Source organism: Heloderma suspectum, chromosome 2 (assembly GCF_057233095.1).
Source record: "Heloderma suspectum isolate Gila_16-S chromosome 2, 16-S_ref, whole genome shotgun sequence".
NCBI classification, from domain to species: domain Eukaryota; kingdom Metazoa; phylum Chordata; class Lepidosauria; order Squamata; family Helodermatidae; genus Heloderma; species Heloderma suspectum.
In genome coordinates, this window is record NC_139459.1 from 22,095,554 (window position 1) to 22,112,311 (window position 16,758).

The following is a 16,758-nucleotide window of genomic DNA, read 5'->3' on the forward strand; positions in this document are numbered from 1 at the left end:
CGATCCTGTTTTCCCCTTTCCCTATCTCTATGGACTCATCCGCTGAGATTGTGGGCGCCATCTTAGCGAAGGGCACGGGAGAAAAACGTGAAGAGAGGTAGCAAGTTTGCCATCTTCGTTTTGGGCAATCAGAGCCAGTTCGGTCACTTCTATCTTTGGAAACTGAAATAATCGTCATCCGGGCTTTGGCAGCCATCTTAATTATGGGCTGAAGGAAGCATTGAAGCTTTGGCGACCATCTTAATTTTGGGGCTATCAACACATGACACTCCTCCACCCCTCCCTCTCATCTTTTCGGACAACCTTAAAACAAGAGTGATGAACCAAACTGATGTTTTTTACACAGCGTGCAGACGTTTAAAACGCCCTTCTGGCCATTTTAAAAATACAGTTCCACTGAGTTCAATGGGCTTTCTCCCAAGTAAAGGCGCATAGGAACACAGTCATAACTTAAGTCTCACTAAAACCAATGGTACAATAATTTAACCCCCCCCCCTTAATTTCAGTGGGATTTAAGCACAACTGACTTTCTTGGGATCAGGGCCAAAACGATCTGCGTGTAAGTTGCTGCAGAAGACGAGCAAATCCTGGTTGTGGAGAACTCAGGTTTTTCTCTCACCCTCATGAACAAAAGCAAATAGCTACCTGGGAATGATGGGAGTTGCAGACCAACACATCTGGAGGGAACCAGGTTGGGGAAAGCTAACTTAGGGACTCCTAGAGTCTATGTGATGTTATTCATCTTCTCTTTAGTAATAGGACTACATTCCTGATTCCTCCCATGAATTCGGTGAAGTCAAGTGATGATTCCCACCCCACCCCCCTTTTCTGCTCTGCTTCGTAAATAGGATTAGTGGCGCAATCCTATTCATGTTTAGACAGGAAAAAAGCCCCTCAACTCCCAGCATTCCCCAGCCAGTCATGCTGGGAGTTATAGGGCTTTTTTTTTTTTTTTGCATAAACATGCATAGGATTGCACCCTTACTCCTTTTTCTCTAGGGTGGGCTGTGGCAGAATCTAATAAATGTTCACATGTTCAAATGATTCAGGAATAGAGATGAGTACTCTCTTTAAATAGTGGTCTGTATTCCTCTTATTTCATTCCCCCTATCCCTATCCCAAAGAGGGGCCGTGGTGGCTTAGTGGTTAAGACGCTGAACTGCAGACTGGAAGGTCGGCAGGTCAGCAGTTCGAGACCCGAGTGCTGCGTGACGGAGTGAGCTCCCGTCTTCAGTCCCAGCTTCTGCCAACCTAGCAGTTCGAAAGCAAGAAATTGCAAGTAGATAAATAGGTACCGCCTCGGCGGGAACGGTGTTCAGTCATGCCGGCCACATGACCACGGAAGCGTCTTCGGACAGCGCTGGCTCTTCGGCTTAGAAACGGGGATGAGCACCGCACCCTAGAGTCGGACACGACTGGTTGGGGACACCTTTACCTTTTTATCCCCCCAAACACGGCAGGACAGTTAAAGGTTACATTCCCACGCACACTTACTTGGTAGTTAGGCCCTTCTGAAATAACCGGAGTTTACTTCCGAGCGCTAAACAGGGCTATGACAGGCTTCTTATGTGCTGGTTAATCCGAAGTCTTTCTTCCCGTTTCTTGGAAAGAAAATCCCCCTGATTTCAGTGGGAGTTCCTCCCAGTATTGCAGCCTGTAGTGCAATCCTATACATGTCTACTGCTAAGAAGTCAGTCTCACCGGGTTGCTACCAAGTATGTCTGGATTGGATTGCAATGCAGCCTCAGTTATTAAGCGGGCAAAACAGTGTGATTTCAGAGGGCTGCAAGGACAGAGGGAAATGAAAATATTATACGGGTTCAAAAATTTGCACATCTATTCGGGAATGAGCCTCACTGAACACAAGTGCGCCTTACCTCTGAGTTAACATGCACAACATCGCGCTATAAAGCACTTTTGCACATTATACCCATTTCCAGAGAGCAGCCACGTTAGTCCATTGCAGCAAAAACAACAAAGAGTCTTCTGGCGACTTAAAGACTAACAAATTTATTCTGGCATAGACTATTCTGGCATAAGTTTTCGTGGAAACCAAAGCTTGCGCCAGAATGAGTCTTCCTTAGTCTTCCAGGGCGCAATCCCATGCATATTTAGACCGGGGGGGGAAAGTCCTACAGCTCCCAGCATGCCCCAGCCAGCATGGCTGGCTGGGGCACGCTGGGAGCTGTAGGACTTCTCCTCCCTCCCGTCTTAAACATGCATAAGATTGCAACCTAAGGCGACACAAGGCTCTTGGTTGGTTTTGCACGTTAGTAATAAGTGTTAATGAAAAAAAGGAAGATATGGGACTGATATCCTATCGATCCTGTGCACGTTTTCCTGGTTGCTCTTGTACATAACAAGAGGCGGTCGGGCGCCGCCTGAGGCCTGGCCCCTCCCGTCTCCATGGCTACGGCAGCCCGCGCCTCTTCCCTCCCTCCCTCCCTCCCTCCACTCACCCATGCTCGCCCGCGAACGCGGCCGCCGCCAAGCGCCGCTGTTTTGCGACACTTGCGGCAGGAGTCGCGGCAGCTGGAGGAGCCCGTCTGCTGATTTCCAGCACCAGCGTTGGGAAGGGGCTTGCGGGTGGACAGGCGGGCGGTGGACAGGCAGGCAGGAAGGCGGGCGGGCGAGGAGAGAAGTGGAGCCCAGGAGGAGGGCGTCCGCCTTCCCAGCGGAGAGGCAGGGCCCGCCTGGACCAGGTACGTGTCTTTGGAGGAGGTGGGGGCACTGCTCTAACACCCCCCCCCCCGACTAAGGCTGGCTTTCCCTTTCACGGAGGAGGTTGGGGAGAAGCGTGTCCTGCCTCCCCCCCTCAGAGTGTTGTTATCCCCCCTTCCCTTTTTCTTTTCAGGGCTGAGAAAGTGGCGCTTCTTAGAGATAAACGGCCACCCTCTTCACCCTCCCACCCTCAGGTCTTCCACACGAGCCTGTGCTCCCTTCCTCAGGGAGGGACTGCTCGGAAAGCAAAGCCCCTCTTGTCAGGACCTCCAGCAGAAGGGGTTTCCGGGCATCCGTTTTGCACTCCCCCCCCCCGTCCCACCCCTACTCATGTATCATTTCATGCTTCTCTTAAAAAAATAATAATAATAATTAAAAACCCGGGTGACTTTCATCATGAGTAGCTGCTCTAAGAGATTCCTCGGCTGGGAAGAAGTGTGATGTAAAGGTCAGAAACGCACACGTAATGCACAGTTGAAGACTTGACTTCTTTTCTTAGGGGCTGGTAAGAATCTAGGAATCCCAAAGTGTGATCACTTTTTATCAGCTTAGGCTGGTATACCAACTACGCCCTGATCTGGACAGAGACAGCCTAGCTACAGTTATCCATGCTCTGATAACTTCTCGTCTGGATTACTGCAATGCGTTATACGTGGGGCTGCCTTTGAAAACGGTCCGGAAACTTCAGCTGGTCCAAAATAGGGCAGCAAGATTGTTAGCAGGGACTGGCCTGCGAGCTCATATTACGCCAGTACTTTTCCAGCTGCACTGGCTGCCAGTCCATTTCTGGGCCCAATTCAAAGTGCTGGTGTTAACATTCAAAGCCCTTAACGGCTTGGGGCCAGGTTACCTGAAGGATCGCCTCCTCCCATATGTGCCTTAAGATCATCATCAGCGGCCCTTCTCCGTGAGCCCCTGCCAAAGGAAGTGAGGTGTGTGGCTACTAGGAGGAGGGCTTTTTCTGCTGTGGCACCCCGGCTTTGGAATAAGCTCCCTAGTGAGGTTCGCCTGGCACCTACATTGTATTCCTTTCGGCGCCAGGTGAAGACCTTTTTATTTTCCCAGGCATTTTAGCATTTTAGCTTTCTAAATTTTTATCTTTGCTGTTTTAAATCTGTTTTTTAAACTCCTGCACTGCTGCTAGGTTTTATTGTGGTTGTATTGTTATATTGTGGTTTTAATGTTCTATATATTTTAAATTGTTTTATTGTGTGTTGTTTGGTTTTAATTTTTGTGAACCACCCAGAGAGCTTCGGCTATTGGGTGGTATAGAAATAAATAAATAAATAAATAAATCTTTCCCCACTCCTAAAATCCCTTGTAGAAGTGATCTACTTGCTACTTCACCATCTCTTCTTTACCATAGGTCAACCTCCTCCAACCTGGTGCCCCCCAGATGTTTTGGACGACAACTCCCAGAATTCCTCACCATTAGTTACGGACTCATGGGGGTTGAAGTCCAAAACATTTGGAGGGCACCAGGCTGCCATGGGTGATGACTGGATGGGCTTTGCTAGGGTTTGTTCCCCCTTCCTTCTCCTTCAGTCAAAAGGGCTATCCATATCTCCTTGGTGCCAAGTGTGCCAATCTCCTTCCTTTGAAATGGGTGGCAGGAGCGTCACTTTCATACCCTCCACCCCATTTTGAATTCCTTCCTTTTTAGCAACTAACTGGTTCTACTCGCTTCTGTGTCCGCCATGTGAACTCTTGCCTTTAATGGCAACAGACACCTGTTGTCTACTCTCCTTGTGGTGGTTCTGATTTTGGCAGGTCTGCCTTCAGTCCCAAAGTTGGAACCCTCTTCTGTGCATTAGCAGGGCGTCCTAGCATTGGTGAAACTGAACAGAAGGAGATGAGCATGTGGGAAGTAGCAATGCATACACACATACTATGAAGTCCCTTTCAGTTTCAGTCTGAAGACATTTCAGTCAGATTCACTGATGTGTTTGGAATGTTGTGGGAGTTCTGGTAAAAACATATAATCCTTCTTTATGGCTGCTCAGGATCCTTCCCTTTAGTGGATTGTGACTTGTAGTGGTACGGGGAAGAAGGTACACTCTGACATCCGCACGGGTGGATCTGATGTTTGTAAATGCTGACATGAATGTTTGATGTCCTGTTGATCTTGCAGTTTAAGATCCTTTCCTCAGGGATGGTGGCCACTGTTGCTTTTACAATAACAATTGTAAAAGTTATTGTAAATTTTACAGTAACTTTTTACACTGTTGTTCTGTGGCTTGGGTGTTAGATTCCCCTATTTTTCCCTGCCCTGGTACTGGAGAGCCACCTGGAGGCAGCCCTTTTCTGTGGGTGATGCATTTGGGTGGCTGACACTCTTCTATTCTTCTCTTGCCATGCAGCCTCTCTCTTCTAGGGCAGTGGGTCACACTGATTGAGTGGCAAATATTCTCTGTCAGTCCTTCCCAGCTGCTCCTGCTTCCCACACTATCTCATATCTGGAAAGTGTTGGGTTGTCTGATATATATATAATTTAAATGGGAGATATGCCCCTTTCCCTCCACTGACTTATGTGTGTACCATTCATTGCTGTGAATTTGACTCATTTAGGATGCAGCAAAGTATTTCTTGCCAGTTATTTGCCTTGTTAAACTTGGAATTCTGGCATTTCCTTTCTGCCTGTACCAGGGACTCTGCTTGGTAGAACTGTAGCTACTTTGCTATTGATACCTTACATTTTATTATTTGAGTTCATTATTAATGCAGAAGTAAGTGTTCCTTTATATATTAGCAGTTGGTTCCTTTATAAGATTGACAAATGTGTGTTGGGAAGATTGTTCTGGTAGATTGTATGAGAAAAGCAAGATGTAGTTTTAAATATAAAATAGGGTGAATTATCTGTATGTCTTGAAAGAGTATGAGAACAGCATGAATGTTAGTAGGTTAACGTGTCAGTTTTTGACAATGTGCTAGGTGCTGTGAAGAAGATGGTACAGTGAGTGAGTGTTGAGGGAAATCGAAGTAGCAGGGAAGGTGCTGATAAGAAAATTATTATTATTTCAGTTCATGCGTGGCCTTATAACCGAAGCTCTCAGAGTGCCTTATATGATAAAAACAAATATATTAAAACCAATTATGAAGGCTAGGTTGGGCCAGGAAGGAGTTCATCAAAGTCTTACAGAAATTTCAAGAGACAGGCAGTCATAATGCGTCTTTCTAGCATTTATGAATTGGGTGTTTTATTATGAATTTATGAATTGGGTGTTTTATTAAATTCTTCTGTGTGAAGGTTTATTAGCTCTTTTCATCCTTTCCTGTTGGGCCAACTGGAACTGTCAAGAATAAAAATGTGTTGAAAAGCTGGCCTGAGTTTATTGGCAGAAGTATAGTGGAAGAACCTTTTGTTCTGTGCTCACTGATTAGTTGTAAATTTCACTTTCTCTGTTATAAGTTAAGTGTTTTGATCTAAAGCAAGTTCATCTTTCATCTCGCTGAGTGGACATTGGTTCAAGTGATAACCTTTTTGTTTTCATAACTTCTACTCAGCTGTGGCAAACCCACATTAACAATGTTCAGATAGTCAATAAGTTGATTTATTTCTTATATTCCCAACTCTGATAAGATTTTATATCATTCATACAGTCAGACGTGAATGTATCAAAAGACATACGAAGCATGGTGGGCTTTATTTCTGAGAAAATATGCACAGGCTTGCTTGGAAGACATTCGTTGTGGAAATGGAATGACAAAGATCTAATAAAGTAAACAATTCAGATCAAAGCATTCAAATCAGTGTCTACCAAAACAAGATGGTGGCACATCCCAGGGCAATGTAGCAAGAAACACCAAGTCCGGGGGTGGGGGAGAAGCACAAATAGTTTTGCACATCTTGCTGGTAATAAGGCCATCAACTGTTAAAGCATAAGGTTTCCAAAAGTGCCAGTTCTGACTCACAAAAATCAACAAGTCCTGTGGCAGGCAGTGTATTATAAACAACCATTGCTATTTGTGGTAACTCTACAGAAGAGGCATCATAGAATTATGGATTTGGTATCTGACACACATGAGAACTCTGGTTGCAAGTTACTTCCTGAAAATGAATGTCAGTGGGGAGTGGCTATTTGCAAGAGGAAAGTAGAGTGGGTTTCTTCATTCCCCATTCCAGTTACTCTTCCCCCAGCGGAGGTTGTAGATCCTTATTTGTCATGTCAACAGGTGAAAAAGCAGGTGTGTGAGGGGAGTTGCAGGAAAAAGAGGCAGGAGAGTGAACATCCAACAACTCCCCCACGCACGCACGCACGCACGCACGCAAACACACAACTTCTGTCCTTCCCTTATGCATTGCAGTAGAGAAACTGTGGGTTGTATCCAGTGTTTGTTCTACCTAGAGTAGACTCATTGCAATGAATAGGATTTAAGTTGGACTAACATTGGATATTATGCTCAAAAACCTACAAGCTAGGCTTCAGCAGTATGTGAACCGAGAACTACCGAAAGTACAAGCTGGGTTTCGAAGAGGCAGAGGAACTAGAGATCAAATTGCCAACGTTCGCTGGATCATGGAGAAAGCAAGAGAATTCCAGAAAAACGTCTATTTCTGCTTCATTGACTACACTAAAGCCTTTGATTGTGTGGATCACAACAAACTGTGGCAAATTCTTAAAGAGATGGGGGTACCAGACCACCTTTCCTGTCTCCTGAGAAACCTGTACGAGGGACAAGAAGCAACAGTAAGAACCAGACATGGAACAACCGATTGGTTCAAAATTGGGAAAGGAGTACAACAAGGCTGTATATTGTCGCCCTGCTTATTTAATTTCTATGCAGAGTACATCATGAGAAACGCCGGGTTGGATGAATCACAGCTCGGAATTAAGATTGCCGGGAGAATTATCAACAACCTCCGATATGCAGACGATACCACCCTAATGGCAGAAAGCGAAGAGGATCTCAAGAGCCTCTTGTTGAGGGTGAAAGTGGAGAGTGCAAAAGCTGGTTTGAAACTCAACATTAAAAAAACTAAGACCATGGCATCTGGCCCCATCACTTCCTGGCATATAGAAGGTGAAGAAATGGAAGCAGTGACAGACTTTATTTTCTTGGGCTCCAAGATCACTGCAGACGGTGACTGTAGCCTTGAAATTAAAAGGCGCTTGCTCCTTTGGAGGAAAGCTATGGCAAACCTAGACAGCATAGTAAGAAGCAGAGACATCACCTTGCCGACAAAGGTTCATATAATCAAAGCTATGGTTTTCCCAGTAGCAACGTATGGCTGTGAGAGCTGGACTATAAGGAAGGCTGAGCGCCGAAGAATTGATGCTTTCGAACTGTGGTGCGGGAGAAGACTCTTACGAGTCCCCTGGACTGCAAGGAGGTCAAATCAGTCCATCCTAAAGGAAATCAACCCTGAGTGCTCATTGGAAGGACAGATACTGAAGCTGAAGCTCCAATATTTTGTCCACCTAATGCAAAGAGAAAACTCCCTGGAAAAGACCCTGATGCTGGGAAAGATTGAAGGCAAAAGGAGAAGGGGACAGAAGAGGATGAGATGGCTAGATAGCATCACCGATGCAATGAATATGGACTTGAGCACACTCTGGGAGAGAGCGGAGGACCGGAAGGCCTGGCGTGCTATGGTCCATGGGGCCACGAAGAGTCAGAAACGACTGAACAACAAACATTGGATATAACCCTGTAGCTGCAGCTCTCAGACCCATGCTGGGCACTGAATGTGACCATTCTGTCCTTATGCTGTGTTGAATTTCACTGTCCTGCTTCCCAATTGGGGTTTCCTCCCCTTCAAATTACATGCTTGACAATTTTTTTGTGCCGTTGATCCTTAAGTGGCTGCTGTTACTAAAATAGGAATTGGTCAGATAATGAGCAGTAAATGAAAGTACCTAGTGTTTGCTGTAGAAACTACACCTCCAGGCCCAAATCCTTAAACCAATACCTTGGGATTGTTGCTAAGCTTGTTTACTCTGCTGGATTTACTCCCAAGTAAGAGTGCATAGAATTGCAGCCTTACAGCACATGTGCAAATGCAAACCTATAAAGTTCCCTGTGAATGCTTTTTTTCTGTCACTGACAAATGTCCCATCTGAAGTTAACATAATTACTTAGGAACATAACTCTTTATGGATTAGGGCCATGAAATATAAATCTGACTGAGGAGCATATAGTCTGAATAAGTGTGAGATGTAATACTATGGGTTTTTGTTTTGAACAAGGGGTGCTCAACAATGTGAGCTTGCTTCAGGAACTGAGAGGTAACTCATGACTGTGGGAAATTCCATTTTCTATTCTTGCATAAATTTCAGAACAGGAGGCTGGATTGCAGTATTGCTACCATACAAAGTTGTAGAACATCTGCATGTTGCAAGTAGTAAGTCTAATGTTTTTGTACGATTTAGTACGGGAAGGGGGAACCTTTGTGGACCAGGTTATGTCTCTGGGAGCCAGTTTAAGTCAAATTCTGGAAGGGTTGGAAGTCTTCTTCATAAATGGAACTTATTATTTTTCTCTAAGGAAACAAAAATAATTATTCAACACATGTGTGGAATATTAAACTATATGTATGTTGCATAATTTGTATTGTGACAGCTTGAATGAACCTTTTTCTTTTTGCATGAAATTATGAAAGACAATTCTAATACTGCACCAGAATGAGTATGAGGAGGATAACATCAGAACATTAATAATGTTCTTTGTAAAATCTGTAAACCATCATACTGCTTAAAGTTGTCCAGCCTAAACAGAAAATGAGAGCATTCATCTACCACGGAGACTAGTTGGGAATGATTTTTGCCAAGACTTGTGGTCCAATGTTTGTGTTAAACAGTTTATTAGGATTTTCAGTCATATGAAAACAAACAAAATGTAAAACATTTTAAAAGCTCTTCTTTGTGTCTCCCAGAGGTGGAGAAGTAGTTTGAATGTGGGGCTGGATGCCCCCCCCCCCGCCTTCTGTGAGCCAAATGATTTCAGGGGGTGGGGCCAGGCTGAATGGTCCCTGCCTGAGGTGCCAGGTAGATCATCCATGCAGCATGTCAGTAGGGCAGTTTCCCCTGCCCCACGCCTTCTCCCATTGGTTGAATATGTGAGGCAGACGAAGCCAAGCTGGCAGAAGCGACAGGTGGATGATCCACCTGGTGAATTGGCAGTGGGTGGCTTTGCTGTCTGCAGAAACTGTCTGGTGCCTTCAGTTGGGGGAGCACTTAGTGTGCCACTTGCCCTCTCAGCTGGAAAGCACTAAGTAAGGGGATTCCCCACTATTATCTCCCATCTGTGATTAGTGATAAAGCAGGGATTCTGCTTCATATGGCTCGCCCTCCTAATTGGGCCGGGGAGCTCCCCGCAGAGGGATTCCATGCTATATCTCCAGTCACAGATCAGAGATAACAACATGGACTCCTCTGCTTGAGGAGCGGAGGGGCGGCCTGCAGAGGGAGCCCAAGCCGCCGTGGTGGGAAGGGGGAACCTTTGTGGACCAGGTTATGTCTCTGGGAGCCAGTGGTTCCCCTTTCCTAGTATAGCCCAATCTCTGTTTCCTCTATATATTTCAAACCACCCTCTGAATATACAATACAGAGTGACTATGCGCCCTCTGGAAATAAGAGAGAAAAATTAAACATAACAGGCAAGATAAAACTAAAAAGGAAAAAAAGAAAAGGAGGGAAATTAAGTGCTTTACTCATCAACTGGTAAAAAGTTCTAGGAATCGCCCCCCATATAAATATATTTTCATTCTTCCTTTTCATTCATGTCACTTGTTTGTGTGCTGCCTGTACGCAAGTTGTATACCCAATATAACTTGATTTCAACTTTTTTAAGGCCAATCTCTTAGTCACTCTGCAGAACCATATTGTATGTGATTTCTGTTCGTTTCCAGTCTTTAGGCATTCATACAAGTATTGCATGAATCAACCAGATTTCATGGGATGTATTTAAAGTAATATTTATGTTTATGCATTTAATATTGAGCCTGCTCCCAAATAAGTGTGCAGATTGTTATACTACATATTGTATAATACCTTATCCGACATGAATCTTGAAGGATAGGGCTTGTAGCAGCATATGAAGGGAGCAAAATCGAATTGGTGGCAAAAGTAATCAATCTGTGTTATGTTCAAAATCAAGCTATTTACTCTTCTTCGCATGATCACTGCTGCCCACCATGGTTTGTTTAAGTCACAGTGAGCTGTAGCACGTGCCAGGTGGTTTCTGAACATTCAAGCCACAGCTGCGGCTTGTCATGTTGTCTAAAACTGGGAACTGTGGGTTCTGTGAGGGTTAAACAGAATGGCAGCTGGCACCTGCCACAGCCCACTGTGGCTTAAATAAGCCGCGGTGGGTTGTCCGATCATCTGAACAGCATAATTGTGTTGCTTTATGAGCTGCAATAATCTTGACCCAGGATTGGGTGACCAATGAAACTGACTGGAGAAAAAAAAAAGATTTCAACTTGCACCCAAGGTTTGGATTGTGTGTCATCCTAATAAGAAAAAAAAGGCAAGCATTTCAGTACTTATGAAACGTTCCATAATTTCTAGAAATCTAGGTGTGTGCATTCAAAATACTCTTTTTATGTTTAAAAAGTATTAAATCTTTCAAAATTTTATTCCTCTTTTGGTGCTACTTTTTTTAAAAAAAGGGTTTGTAAGTAACAGAAGCCTAAAGTTTTTCAGGCTAAAGAAGATACAGAAAGAACATATGCGAATGCACAAGTGAGTTAATGTTTGCATTTATTGGCATATTCTCAGAGTTCCTTCCCTCTGCTGTGTTGGGGGATTACCCTTTTAAGTAGTGGCATAGCTAATTTTCTAGGTCAGTTCAATCTTGGGGCCTCCTGCTGATAATGATAGCCTGATTATGATCGCTGCTGTGGATTTGTCTCCATGGCAACTAGGACTGAAACTGCCCACTTAATTTTCTAAAAGCCCTCCAACTGGTCAGGCTAAAAATAGTGATTTAGTTTTTTATTCGCAGCACTTTGCCAAAAACAAATAATTTTCATGCCCATTAAATACAAGAGCACATTTCACTGTGTGGCTGCATTCTCACATAACGCTTTATATTATCCGTTGTTATTTTTTGCTTTAGTCATGAATTGTTTTGCATATAAAACTGTGGCTCATTTTCCCTGTTTCTGGTTTGTTACTTTCCCGCCCATTTGCCAGCCTTCAGAGTGGTTTTGTTTTCAGGTTGCTTTTGCTGCGTGCCTCAGTTTCAGGGTGGACAGCAATGCAAACAAGCCAGGGATAAACCAGAATTATGGGTTCAGACATTGCAACAAGCCATAGTTTAAACAAGCCAAACTTTGTAAGCCAAGATCAAACCATGGCTTCTGTTTATGTTTTGTAGCTGGTTAACTAACTATGGTTTGTTTGTGGGGAGCGCTTTGGACACAACAGCCTGGTTCACATGCAGAGGTAGGCCAAGTTTTTTCTTTTTAAACCCTGGGTTACCATGAGTGAGGCCACATGCTAGTTGCATGTGGCTGAATTGCTCAAGCTTGGCGCCTCCTGCCGGTATGAGTGGCTAAACAAGCCCGTTGCGTCCAAACCCAGAACTCTACATCTTTCTCTCCCCTGATAAGCCAAAGTTGTAAGCCCGGGTTTGTTCTTGGGTTACAACTCTTTTTTGTTGGGGGAGAGACAAGCCAGAGTCCTGGGTTTGGATGTAATGCTTGCTAACAGAGCTAGGAACAAATTGCTCCATTAGGTCCCTCAGCCACACTCCGTTGTGAAAGCTCCAAAAGGAGCTTCCTGAGGAGGAAGAGGCACCAGGCAGGACTTATATCCCCTTTGAGGGCTGGATAGGATTTGATCATATTGCTGAAAATTGTCCGGTCTAAACAGGAAATAAGAGCATTCATCTCCCACAGAGACTATTTGGGGGTGATTTTTGCCAAGACTTGTGGTCCTATGTTTGTTTTAAACAGTTTAATAGAACTGTTTAATTACAATCATATGAAAACAAACAAAATGTAAATATTTAAAAAGTTATTCTTTGTGTCTCCCAGAGGTGGGGCTAGAGACCCCTTCGCCCTGCCTGCCATGGGCCAAAGGATGTTAGAGGCTGGGCTGAATGACATCATTTCGTCCCTGCCTGAGGTGCCCTTCTGTCAAGCACCCACTCCCAGCCCAGAAGGGGAGCCTCATATGTCCTCCAAAAGAGTGCGATGTAGCTGCTCTCCAGCAACCTGACTCTTTGCTTCGTCCAAGTCTCTCCCAGGTAGCCAGTGGCATTTTGAAGCTCTCCCAGGCTGCTGTGCCACACATCTTCCCCCTCCTCCTCCCCAGCCAACGTCTCCTGATTCCTCTGCCAGTGCTCAGCTTTCCAGCACCCACAGATGATGTGAGCAGTGAGCACCAATGCCTGAGAGGAGGGGGGTGTCCTCCTGCTGTCTTCTGGCATCTCATCCTTACAAGTTGTGGGAGGGCTACTGGCAGATCAAGGGTGGCGGTTAGGTAGCAGTGGGCCTTTTTAAGGGTACAGGCCCTTGGCAGCTGCCCCATGGTGCTGACGGCTGACGCCGGCCCTTATGACGCATGATTGGAATGCACAGTTACAGAATTCTCTAGTCACCACTTAGGGTTTGTTTGTATTAAACAATCCTCATTTAAAGTGAATAACAATGAATCAAGGAAACCTTTAATATTTATTTTGCCCTTCTGTATGCTTTTAACTCTTAAACAACAACATGGTTCTTGAAATAGTTTTTAATATGTTCAGACCCGGGGTTTAAGTCTAATCTTCAACATGGACCCATTTTTAAAGCATGTGTCCATTTTTCCCTTCATTCATTCCTTTTGAACATTCACTATGTTACATATTGGTATTAGACTGTTTTGACAATTATGTAGGCTTCAGGTCGCAGGACAGAAGCTGGGAACCAGGATAAACTAAGTTCAAAAAATAAACAAGGTGAATATGTCACAAGTGGGGCCTGCAACAAAACGTTGCCGTGAGAGGTGCTACTGTTCAGGATCCCAGTCACTCTATTCCATTCCCCCTGCTCTGTTCTCCCATCCCTCAGTAGTTAGCATTTCATGGTCACTGAGCACATCCAGTCCTCCCTGGGATATTTTTTGCATCCCTTTTAGGATTTTTTTTATAAATACTTTTTCCCCTCAACTTCTGGATACCTCAGGATTACCCAGAGTCTGCTAATATCCTTTTTTCGTGTGGCTGTGCTGTTTTGGCTGCATAAGAAATGGCATGTGGAAAAATGAAGCTGGAATATAGGATGATCTTCTACATATATTTAATAGGCAGTGCAGTTGTAATGTTTGGGGCACTGTTAACAGTTCTTGAAGGATCATCAGCAAATTCTGTGATCACACACTAATCTGGTTCACACGTCTCGACTTCTCGGCTCGCATGGGTTATTTAAACCATGCGTTAGTCATAAATCTGTGGGAGCAAGTGAGTGAGCTGCCTCCTGACTGCTCACCTGCTTCTGCTTTGCAAAGTAACCCAGGAACACCCCCCCCCCCCGCCGTCCTGGGTTATTTACTGTGATGCCAAAACCCAGAACTCTGGGTTGTTGAGGGTGAAGCATCCCAGAATTTTAACTCAAACATGGTTTGTTAAAACGATGTGTTAAAACTCTGTGTTGTTTCTTCCTCAACAACCCATCCAGGTTCAGATGTCACAGTGAATAACCCAGGAATAGGGTGTTTCTGTGTTTCACAAAGTGGAAGCAAGACAAGTAGGCAGGAGCCAGCTTGCTCACTTCCGCGCAGTCACAACTATCTGTGTTTTAAACAATCCTTAGGTAATCATTATGTGCCAACTGGGCCACTGCTTCCCCCAGCCAGTCCCTCTTGGGAGTGAACTCCTTTTACCTGCCTTAATTGCGGTGAAATGTTAAATTGGCACCAATGTTGATCACAGTTAAGGCTAATTTTCCTTAGCATTTGATACTGGAGAACCTAAGCCTTTACTTCATGAGTTATTACTGAAGGTTGCAATGACTAATGTCAATAATGGACCACCTTTGATAGAATGTTAAAATGAAATAAGTATGGTGTATGCTTAAAATGTAAGGGAGGCCCAAATAATGGCAGGGGAAGGTTGAGTTTTTCATAATAATAGGTTGGATCCAGGGTTACGTGCATACAACTGGGCTGGTGTAAGCAGAATTCGCAGCCTCATCCTCCCCAGGACCTCTGCCCAATTTTCAGGGATTCCCCTTGATCTCTACACTGCAACAGAGTGCAATCTCTGTTGTACTTTTCTTTGCCTTAGTTACCCGTTTGTAACCCTTCTTTCTCAGTGGTTGGGATCACCAGGAGCAGGTTAAGTTTCTACCAGTGAAGTTCCTGAGTGTACCCTTCCTACGTTAAGTGAATAACTGCCATTTATTCAGTCGGAGATGGTTTTCTAGTGAGGACATTTCCCTTCCCTTCCTGGTACTGGCTTAGCCACCCCCTGCTGAAGGAATTCCACACAGGAGTGAGAAGTCTCTTTTTGCTCAGAGCGATGCTGCATGCATGCCAGTCTTTACAAGCCTTCCCTCAGAATGATGGACATTATATTAGTTACAACTGTAAGTTAGCTGAACAAAAAGCTTTTCAGCTGGAAGAGTTTGATGTGGATAGAGATGTGTTTATATGACTGTGATTGTAATTAGACTTTTGTGACAGGTCAGAAGTGCAAGACCCATGAAGTATTTGTAGCAGAGTGGGAGAGATTTTTCTAGGTTACATGGCATGCATTTCATAAATAAATCGTTTTTTGCCACCTTGAATAGTCTTTATTCTTCCTTATTAAAATTTTCCTTTAAAACTATTTTTTCTGCTTTTGGTAGGAGGGAAATGAAAGAGCCGTAAGTATGCTGTTCTTTAAGAGCAGTAAACAACCACACTGTACATGTTGGTGTGGTGCTCTCTAATCACAGCTCTCTAGAATTAAATAGGGTATGCATGCTGTTTCTTCAAATGGGAGACATAACTTAATAAATTTTAGCTTGAAGTAAACTCTGTGTAGTCCAAGGAAGTTATATATTTTGCTTTGCATGACTTTGATTGTGTGCCATTGAACGGTTGTTTATGGACAAGCCATTGCACCCTAGTACAGAGTGTATTGGGATTGTATTAATAATAATTGCTGCTAGCAGCCACCTTTCTAACTGGAGGTGCCCAGTTAGCAGAGAAAACTATAAATACAAACATATGGAAGAGAACCATAAATAAAAAATAACATGACCTAAAGCAATTAAAACAACAAAATGTTGCTGAAAACATAGGGGAATCTAACAGCATTGCAGACTGAATGTTTGGATTGGGTTTTTCTTAACATAATTGTAATGAGTTTTAGGGTTCTTCTGATGGTCCTTGTGAAGTGATTCTTAATGGCATATTTTTATGTCCTCCAGGAGGGAAAAACCCAGTTGCCAACACCAGTCCTTCAGGAAAGAAGCATCTCAAAGTATAATTATGTATAGCCCTTGAGCTTTTAGACTGTTGGTTAACAAATAAATATGCCTGCTACTGTAGTTTTCCATCATTGATGTAAAAATATTGATTTTTGCACTGGGATATATTTGGTATTCTAAATGTAATGATAGAGAAGCTTTGTCTGTTCTAACCAGCCTATTCTCTGTCAAAATCAGCTTGTACATTTTGAAAATGAAGACATTATTAAAAGCACTGAAGTTCCATACTAAAAAAATGGGAGGAAGCAGGTAGTTATGGAAACATTGTTTCTTCTTTGAATAGATTTAATACTTTATTTGTGAAAGCTTAGTGGCAGTAGATTTCCATTGTGAATCGTGATACAGCTTATCCTTCTTGGTCATATTTGGTAGATACCTCATAATTTCCATACACCCATATTAAAGTGTGTATATGTGTGTCAACGTTGTATATTGTGAATGCTACATGGACAATTTTTAACGAAGTCCATTATGTTATAAATAGCAAAAGTAATCTTAAGTTGATTATTTAAATGTGGAAATACTGCAGGATAGTCATATACATTCTATATTGTGCTGAAAATATTGATATTTGGCTCTTTTGAAGTCATCTGTTTTGGCTGAATATTGCAATGACATTTTTAAAAAGGAAATTT

General features: G+C 43.6%; 1 protein-coding gene across 7 annotated transcripts in view; it reads left to right on the plus strand.

Annotated features, from left to right (window-relative positions):
- The first annotated feature begins 2,488 nt into the window (after nucleotides 1-2,488).
- WDR7 (WD repeat domain 7) overlaps nucleotides 2,489-16,758 on the plus strand; it is a 307,789-nt gene continuing 293,519 nt past the window's right edge. For 3 of the 7 annotated variants that reach the window (XM_084832960.1, XM_084832962.1, XM_084832961.1), the window contains exon 1: nucleotides 2,493-2,702. The gene's annotated coding sequence lies outside the window, so the exon portion shown is untranslated. Of the gene's footprint in view, nucleotides 2,703-16,758 lie in introns of all 7 variants that reach the window. The other 4 variants (XM_084832958.1, XM_084832957.1, XM_084832964.1 and 1 more) reach the window with 2 other exon arrangements.